This window comes from Triturus cristatus, chromosome 1_1, assembly GCF_964204655.1.
Source record: "Triturus cristatus chromosome 1_1, aTriCri1.1, whole genome shotgun sequence".
NCBI lineage: Eukaryota > Metazoa > Chordata > Amphibia > Caudata > Salamandridae > Triturus > Triturus cristatus.
In genome coordinates, this window is record NC_140579.1 from 655479205 (window position 1) to 655488986 (window position 9782).

Sequence of the window (9782 nt, forward strand, 5' to 3'; positions counted from 1 at the left end):
GATGACCCTGGCCTGTTCTGTGAATAGGGAGAGGGGCTGAGCAAAACAAAGTGCTCAGGAACCAGTTGCATCTGGTTCGCCCCTTCCCTGCACCTTGAGACAAAGGAAACCTGTGTATAAAAAGGGGCTGTGACCCCATGTAAAATGTTCTCTGCTGCTCCTAACTAAAGGGGGGGCCTACTGCTGCTGTTGGGCGCCAGGAGGACCGCCACTGGGGACTGCCTCCCTGCCTGGAGGGATCTGTGAGCTGGCCCTTGGGCCCAGCCCTTGCCCCCCTGCCTTCCTAAGGACTTTGCCCCTGGACCTTGCCCTCAGGCACCTGGGAAGCGCTAAATCGTGGTTGCCTGGGAAGCGCTGTATTTTTATTTCTAAAGAAGCGGTTTATTATCCTGAGGAGCAGCGCTCCTAATTTCTTTGGTGGTACGGAGCGGCGATCCTTTTCAGGAGGGAATCCCCGGCGTGGAGATTCCCCCCAGGACCGCGAAACCGAGCGGGTGCCTACCCCGCGTTAGTTGCCACCCAGTGGTGTTTAAAGCCAAACTGAGCGGGAGCCCACCCCGCGTCGGTGCCTTCGCAGCGGGTGCCCACCCCGCTTGTCCTTAATTCTTGTCCTTGCGGGTGCCCACCCCGCTTTGGGTTCTATTTACAACGCGAGCCTACCCCGTATTGCCTCCGATGTGGAAACAAATCACCGCCGCAGGCCCGGAGTCTCCTCAACGTCATCTCTGTGCTGCGCTGGGATTGGCCCAGCGGGAGAGAGTGTTTCCCCGTAACTGGAGGCTCGACCGAGGGAGCCGCGCTGTGAATGGCAGAAGCGCCCCACGTGACCGGAGGCTCGACCGAGGGAGCCGCGCTGTGATTGGAGGAAGCGCGAGCCACCTCCTCACTCTTCCCCGAAGCCGCTACGGAAGCCTGAGACAGACGGGGACTGCCTTCGCATCAACAAGAGTCGACCAGCGGCGCACACCTCACGCGGAAGCTGTAGCGGTGGACACTGGACCTCTCATGTGGAAGAGAGAGCCCCGTGGGGCAGCGGAGGAGTGAAGAAGTGCTGAGGTCACAGGCGGGCCCTCCGTGTGTGAGGAGAGCCCCGCGAGGTGAACGCTGACCGGAGGAGGAGGCATCGGAGCCCCGCAGTCTAGCCGGTGAGTGGGGCTGGAGACCGAGTCATGGGGAGGCCGGGTGCCCACAAGAGAAGAGCCGGTGAGCAAGGCTCCTGGCCCCTGTTTGTGAGAGGGGGCGTCGGGGCACATTGCCGGTGCCCACCCCCCCTCCGGCTGTACTGACTCCGTTTGGTTAGTCCCAGAGTGGGACTCCCATGTGCCCCGTGCTCGTTGCTGGGGAAGCGTAATTGGTGGCCCCGGAGGCACTGTAGTGCCACATCCTGCTTTGTGTGCTTAATTTCCCCAGCTGCCCCGAGTGATAGAAGGCAGCTGCAACGTTGCGCAGGCAGCCACAACCCTTGGGCCCATTCCGTTTCTGAGTCCCAGAGAGGGTCTCAGAGGGCACGCTGGTGCCCAATGATCATTTCCACAGCTGCCCAGCAAGTAGTGAGCAGCTGCCACGTTTAGGCTGTGCCTTTGCGCCTTCTGGCTTATGCAGCCTGCGCAGCCCAGCCCTGACATTTTGGACAAAGGGCGTTTAAACCTCTGAAAGGCCAAGTTGGCCTGGGGACAGTTTTCCTGTGATGTGCCCTCACCTAGGGTGCATGGTTATTTTTACATGTGCACTTTTGTGCCATGTGTATTGCCTTTATGCTATTGTTACTCCTACCTGTGTCTATGCGTAGGAGACTGTTTTCCTAGTATAGGTTATGCTAGTGTGTTCATGGTTCCCTGCGTGATATATGCCTAAGGTGTTTAGGATTGCGTAGGGTGTACTTACCTTTTACCAGTGGTTACTGGTTGTGCGCTACATTTATTATTTGTTCTACATTTCTACAGTTACAATTGGTGATTGGTGCTAATTCTGAGAGTGGTCCTGTGGCCCTGTCTTGTGTAAATAGTCCCCTGTAAATTCCGCCTAGTGCCTGTTGGCATAGTGTAAATTGTGTGAATATTATCTAATGTGTTTATTATAATACAAAGGCTATTTTTATATATTACCTTGTGTGGAGTTTCTTTTGTGGTGGGCCTTGGGTGTTGTTGCTGGGTGCACGTGCAAACGCTTTACACATTGCCTCTGGGATAAGCCTGACTGCTCGTGCCAAGCTATCAAGGGGTTGAGCAGGGGTTATCTTTGGCGTGTAACTCCCCAGCCCTGACATAGAGTGGTGGTTTCTGCCTGGCTTTGGCGCAAGCCCTAGCCAACCAGAAATCCCATTTCTAACATTGGTGATCAGCGGTGGGATAGGACTTGCGTCTGCGCTGTACCGCAGCGGCAACTGGCTGCACTACAAAACTCTGCATTTAGGATAATCACGTATTTGGGGATTATTGTTTTGAGTTCCATTATTTCTTCTCCTAAAGGTGTCCTTTGTGAATTGTGTACTCCTGTTGCAGCTCAGACGCCTAGGTTCCTTGTGTTGAACTTTTCTCGAGAACGTCCGCCAAAATGGAGCCTGCTTTTAATTTCTGTGGTCTGTTTAGATACAGTATGTTAGAGTTGGTCAGATTCTGTGAAGAGAGAGACATAGAGGTGGGTGAGTCAGACACCCTGTCCAAACTGAGGGACAACCTGATCCTATGGCAAAAGGATGAATGGGAACGTGAGCGCAGGGAGGAGGAGAGGGCCCAGGCCACAGGCCAAGAGGGTGGTGGGTCTGAGGGGAGCCCTGAGGAGTCTGAAGAGGAGGAAGAAAGTGACAGGACAGGGACGCCAGTAGATAGTGAAGACCCCATAGATAGGGAGTCCCTTGCTGGGTCCAGTGTCAGGAGCCGCGCCCCCTCCCTTTTCCTGTCCCCAGAGAAGTGGGTAGATAGGAGGGAAGAGAGGGAGCATCAACTGGCCATGGAAAAACTCAAGATAGAGCATGCCAAGCTGGAGACCGAGAGGGTCCTAGCGCAGAAGCAGTTGGCGGAGGCTGAGAGGGCCTTCACCAAGGAGACATTAGCTCCGGAGGGTAGATTGTCCCCTGAGCGCAGTGGTAGTTGTCTGGATTCCCCAGGGAGGGTAGAGTCCAGTGGTGGCAGCGATATAGACTTCAGTGCAGGAAGTCCCATTTCCAGTTCCCAAAGTATGGTACCTTGTTCCCGAGAGGAGGAGTACAGGTTGAAGTTCAGGGACAGTAAGAAGCGGCTGTCTCAACAGTCTTGGGAGGAGTTTGTGGATGAATGTGATGATGCACTGACCGATTGGGTGAGGGTTAACCCGGAACGTGGTTATTCCGCACTGTTTGGTCTGGTTCTCAAAGAGCAGATGCTCAGTAGTTGTTATCCCGGGTTGCGCCAACACCTGCTGAGGTATAACTCCTTTTGTCCTTGGGCCCTTGCAGAGGAAGCGGACCGTTGGGAAAGTGCCCAAGGTTCTGATGAGGTATGGGAGAGTACTTCCAACAGTAGTGGCTCAGGTATCTTCCCGTCCTGTATTGTGGGAAGATGTTCAGAGTAGCCCAGCTAGATCCCAGAGTAGTGAGAGGGGTGTAGGGGCTCACAACATATCTCAGTGGAGTAGGAGTGAGTGTGTGACTTCGAGTCCCCAGATGCCCGAAACCCAGTCTCAGAGTCTGGATGGTTTCTTCAGGGAACACCAGGTTGGGGGCCTAGGCTGTCCTGTTAGCCCATTTGAGGAGGATCACCTAGTGTATGGAGAACCTGGAGCTTCTGTAAGTAGAACTCCAGTGGTTCTGGTGTCAGGCAGTACCGCTCCAGTAGGGAGGGTACAGAAGTCCAGCGAGAGGGGTGGCATGGGGCTGTGTTCCCCAGTGGAGGAGCCAGTGGGTCAGGGACCAGCCGGGAGGGCTGAGTCTCCTAGAGGTGACCATGGTGACCACACGTCTGTCCTGGGGGATCTTCACGCACTGTCAGGTGGACAGGGGACGGGAGATCTGCGCCAGGCGGAATGTCACGCAGCATATGAGGCATATGTTACCCTCGGGGGGATGGTGTGTAAGTCCCCAGAAGTCCTGGAGTGCCAGGCAAGTACTCAGCCAAAGGGTTTAGACCCCTGGTTAGGAGGCCAGGTTCAGGATCAGCCTGACCTGGAGGGAAGGACGACTGTAAGCAGTGTACTGACCGATGTAGCTGCTAGGGGCACCACTCCAGTTGGGAGGGTGCCGGATTCTGGAAGGTGGTGCAGAGGGAGGGAGTCCTCGCATCTGACCCCGGTGCAACCTGAGGGGTTAAACCCTAGGTTGGGAGACCAGTTCTCAGGGAGAGGTCCTAAGCTGGTGGGTGAATTGTGTTACAAGGTCGCCTCTCAGAGGAAGAGAGGACGGAACCCTAGGAGAAGAGGTAGGGGGAGGAGAGCCTCGCCCGTGACTGTTGGTCAGCTTGAGGGTACAGACCCTAGGCTGGAGGATCAGTGGCAGTTTAGAACTGCCCTGATGAGGGGTAGAGTGGAGAATGGTTACTATGTGCCAGGGGTTACTACCCCCCACTCTGTGGTTAGGCAAGGACCAATGGCACCTGGATGGCCTAGGGCCTGGTCCTGGCTGCGGACAGCTGAGGGGTACCAGTGGGGTAGCCCAGTTGGTCCACAGAGCTTTTACAGAGGGAACCACGTGGATTCAGAGTGGCGTAAAACCGGAGAGTGTCCCTGCCGTTGCGGGCCTGCGTTCGTGTTTTATCGCCCCAAGCAGGGAAGACCATCACGGTGGTGATTGGTCTACCCTGCGTTTTGGCTGGAAGGGGGTTGTGTTGGACTTGGCCCTTCTGGCAGGTTCACCCCTAAACTTTTTGCGATTATCCTAGCTTTTTCCCTCTGTTGTGTAAGTGGTTTTAGGCCTCTAGGCGCTTTTACACTGTGTCCCAGTGGAAAGTGCGTGCACTCTCGGTTACAGTTAGTGAGACTGACCTGCCCTCCCATAGGAATGCATGGGGAATGTGTGTGTTCATGGTAGTTCCTGATGCGTGGGGAGTGCAGGGTCGAGTTTGGTATGTGCGAACTCGTGAGAATGAATGCTGCGCGATGATGTGTGCGGCGTTAGTGTGTCTAGTATAGAAGTACCACTTCTAGAAGCTGGCATGTCTGAGTAGTAAATATGAAGTGACTGTCTGGCTGGGGAGTGGCTGGTGGGCCTGGCTCCAGGAGTCAGGATGGGTCTGCCCCAGTGGTGAGTGGAGAGATCTGCATGTTGATGAGTGGGAGGGGTACACCTGGGACCTGAATAGGGCTGGGCTTTCCCCACACCATGCTGGCTCCGCCCCCTGTGGTGCGACTGATGACCCTGGCCTGTTCTGTGAATAGGGAGAGGGGCTGAGCAAAACAAAGTGCTCAGGAACCAGTTGCATCTGGTTCGCCCCTTCCCTGCACCTTGAGACAAAGGAAACCTGTGTATAAAAAGGGGCTGTGACCCCATGTAAAATGTTCTCTGCTGATCCTAACTAAAGGGGGGGCCTACTGCTGCTGTTGGGCGCCAGGAGGACCGCCACTGGGGACTGCCTGCCTGGAGGGCCCTGTGAGCTGGCCCCTGGGCCCAGTCCATGCTCCCCTGCCTTCCTAAGGACTTTGCCCCTGGACCTTGCCCTCAGGCACCTGGGAAGCGCTAAATCGTGGTTGCCTGGGAAGCGCTATATTTTTATTTCTAAAGAAGCGGTTTATTATCCTGAGGAGCAGCGCTCCTAATTTCTTTGGCGGTATGGAGCGGCGATCCTTTTCAGGAGGAAATCCCCGGCGTGGAGATTCCCCCCAGGACCACGAAACCGAGCGGGTGCCTACCCCGCGTTAGTTGCCACCCAGTGGTGTTTAAAGCCAAACCGAGCGGGAGCCCACCCCGCGTCGGTGCCTTCGCGGCGGGTGCCCACCCCGCTTGTCCTTAATTCTTGTCCTTGCGGGTGCCCACCCCGCTTTGGGTTCTATTTACAACGGTGTGGAAATTTAGCTTGCAAACTGAACATTATCTGCGCCATCTTGCCTCTCCCCAGCGCCACGCACAGCGAATGCACGGCCGCCATTTTAAGCACCCCACTCTCTCCCCGCTCATTCTCGATCGCCAGCGCTTTCCCCTGGCGCTGCGAGCATCCCCCGCGCGCCGGCCGCCCCCGCTCTCTCATACACGGGCCATAAACCCTCTCATTCTGCGCGACCCTGCTACGGAACCACATCCGACCGACATCCCATACATGGTCATGCCTCTCCTTTGATAACCCCCTTCCTCTGCGCCCCATTGTCCGAACTGGTCCCAGGCCATCACCTAGCCCTGCGGATGCAGTTTATTGCCCCTACTGTAAGGGAAACACCCCACATCAAAGGGATTACAGTAGATCAAAGCCCCTACCCCCTGAGACCCGACCGGTCACACACACCCCCGGGAATTGGCGGAATACCCTGCTGCGCGATAGCCATCTCCTACTGCGGATAAGGTGGGAACTTCTACTGTAGCTATGTGTGGGATCGGATCTGAGCCGGGGCTTCAGGGGATGTTCTCTCATGCATCAAGGGAATCTCAAGAATGTACTATGTGTAATAAAGCAATAAACCTGTGTATAAGAGACCAGGTCTCAGAGATGCAGTTAGAGCACCTCGTGACGATACCTTGCTGTCTAATCTGATGTGTTCTGCTCCGACGGAATAAAACTTTGTTTCCTGCCTTCCAGTCTCCGGCGCCTGCCTCTTTCATTGGTAAATTATCGAGTGGTATGAGAGGCGATTACCGCCGGGCAATACTTGAAAGGTTATCGACTGAAACTGCCGCTACCATTTAACAATTGGCGTCCCAAACGTGGGGCCCATCAGCGACACGTGGATCCAGTGGGAGAGGTCCCGACGACAGAGTGAACGACTGCAACGATCGGGAGAGCTCCTGCCCAATAGACCCTCGTCTGGCAGCCGATCATCCGAACTTCACTGGTTCCGAGCAGACCTCTCTCGAGTGATCTACGGTCCTGACTGGGAACCATCAGGAGTGCCGCGGCAAATACGGAGAGTAGAGGACGATCGGGCGCTGGAGGCGGAAGACGAGAAACTGTCCACGCGGTCCGGGTAAGGTCGTGATACACGACAAATTGCGAAATAATTGATTGATTGTTTGAAGCTTTGGAATACTAGTATTGCTCATTGATTGTGCTCATTGATTGTTCTCTTTGAGATATTCGCTGTCTACAAACGGGGAGGAGTAGAAATACTCTCTCTCTCTCTCCCTTTGCAGATAGTGAAGGGTAGGTAACGCAGACTTTTGTCCCCGTTGAAACCCGTCGTGCCTATCTTTATCTCCCCACTGATTGATTGTCCGAACATTGATTGTTTTGAAGAATAGTGCTCTTTGAGATATTCTCTGTTTGCAAATAACGTAGAATAGAAATATTCTGTCTAGTCTTTGCAAATAGTGAAGGGTAGGTAACGCAGACTTTTGTCCCCGTCGTGCCTATCTTTATCTCCCCATTGATTGATTGATTGATTGTCCGAACACTAGTTGTTCGATATTGGTTCTTTTGGAGGTATTCTCTGCTTACAAATAACGAGGAATAGAGATATTCTGTCTAGTCTTTGCAAGCAGTGAAAAGATAGGTAGTGCTGACTTTTGTCCCCGTTGAAACCCGTCATGCCTATCTTCTCCCCACTGATTGGTAGTTGGTTCTGCCCGGACCGCTTATTAGAGGTGGACCATCCGGCCCCACTGGAAGGCACCCCTAATAAGGACATGTTCACTAAATATGGACTAGTCGCCGTAGCTTATACCAAGCTATGGCATAAATATACAAAGAAGGACCCCGAGAGTCAGTGGCCACTGATGGGATCCTTCGACGACCATAAGATAGAAGTGCTAGAAATAGCTCTGCGTAGCAATAAGACGACGCCTACTATGCTTGACAGCATCGGCATGTGGCGCAAAGAAGCAACGCAACGGAAAAAGAGGGAAGAAGTAAAAGCAGAAAAGGAATTACGAAAAGCAGCTCACCTTGCCGCTAGAAAGTTAGAAGAAGAAATAAAGGAGAGAAGGGAAACTAAACTAAGACAGGAGCCCGAAACATCAGGCCAGTACGCTGTTAGGACCCCTTCTTTGCTCTACCCTGAGATATCCTCTAAACAGCGAACGAATGATGAATTACTATTAGGTCCCCCGATCATTTACATGCCCCCTCCATACGCACCCTCCCAATCAATAGTGCAACACCCACAACCCCCGAACACGAACGAAAGCAGTACAGGGGCCTCGGTCCTCACGGCCTCCGCGCCGGCCGAGCCTCCTGTACCGAACACAACGTTGGCAATAACGTTGGATGACCCTGAGATGAGAAAGAAAGATTCCACCAGAATTAATCGACTAACGAAGGATGAACGAGCAGGAATCGACAAAATAGTAAAGACTCTAGTGGAGCGTAAGGAAAGTGAGGAGTATATAACAGACGTATATAACTCGTATGCAGACAGCCGCAAACGACACTTTGTCGTACGACTTTGTTATCATGCCCTAAATGCATATGAGGATAGGTACCGCGATAAAGGTCCCGAAGGCTTAGCGACCCTATATAGGAAGGTAGACATTGGAAAAGAAGGAGAGGGCGATGTAACGAACCTCTTCACTCGTACACTCGAGGTCTATCGACACCTTAGAGAACACAGGCAGACCACCAAAGCAGAAACCCCCATAGCGACTAAGCCCCAGGAAGGAAGGGCTGATGGCATGATGCCCATCAAAGAAGCTGCCCCTACTGGGTCCCCCCGCGAGGTCAGGGAACACATGACGACATCAACCACCAAGATGCGAAGGGAAGGGTTGTATATAACTGGGTCTACCAGCCGTGGGACCGGCAAGATATTTTGACCTTTAGAAAAACTCTACCCGACTTGAGAAAGAACCCGACTGCCTTCTACACTGAACTGGGTACAGCCTTAGGTTCTACGATAATGACTTTAGCAGATATCGACTTGTTCTTTGGGCTATGTCTGCCGGCTGATGTGTGGAAGCAAATCCGGAAAGTTGACCACGCTGAGCCGTTCGGATATACCTGGGTACAACTCGATACCATAGATAAACAGGGAGAACCGGGACAGAAACCCCCGAAAGCCATATTAGAGCTCCCAGACAAGATTGTACTTAAGTTGAAGACTCTAATCCTGGAAAGAAAGGTAGATTGGTCAATAGTGACGGCTTGTCGCCAGAAACCCCAGGAGGATGTGTCTGAATACTTCTCCCGATTCGAGACTGTGTTTTCCGATTACAGTGGCCAAGACATGACCACCGCAACCGGACATCACCTCTTTGTCCAGAATTATGTGAAGGGTCTGTCACAAGAAGTTTCCCAGAAACTACAGACCAGCGAGAGTAGTTGGGCAGCCTCCAAACCCGCAGCAATTCTCCAGATGGCCCAATACTACGAAAACCAGAAAAACGAGAACGATAGGGCGTCAGAGAAGAAGAAAAAGGAACTAAAGGAGAGGGTAATGATAGCACAGTTGCAAGGGGTGACCATAGGAAGGGAACCCCCGAAAGAGAATTACCAACCAACCGCCCCAAGAAAGCTACCCCCTAGAGACCATACCCCTACACCCTACAACGGACGGAGAGACTTAGATGGGAACCAATGTGCGTTCTGTAGAGGGTTCGGACACTGGAAATCCCAGTGCCCGGTCCTTCTGGAACTTAACAAAAATAGGGATCCCAGAAACACCGCATATGACCCCAGAAATAGAGGACAGGGACGAGGGCACACGAACGACGCAATCAACGACAGGCCAGGCAG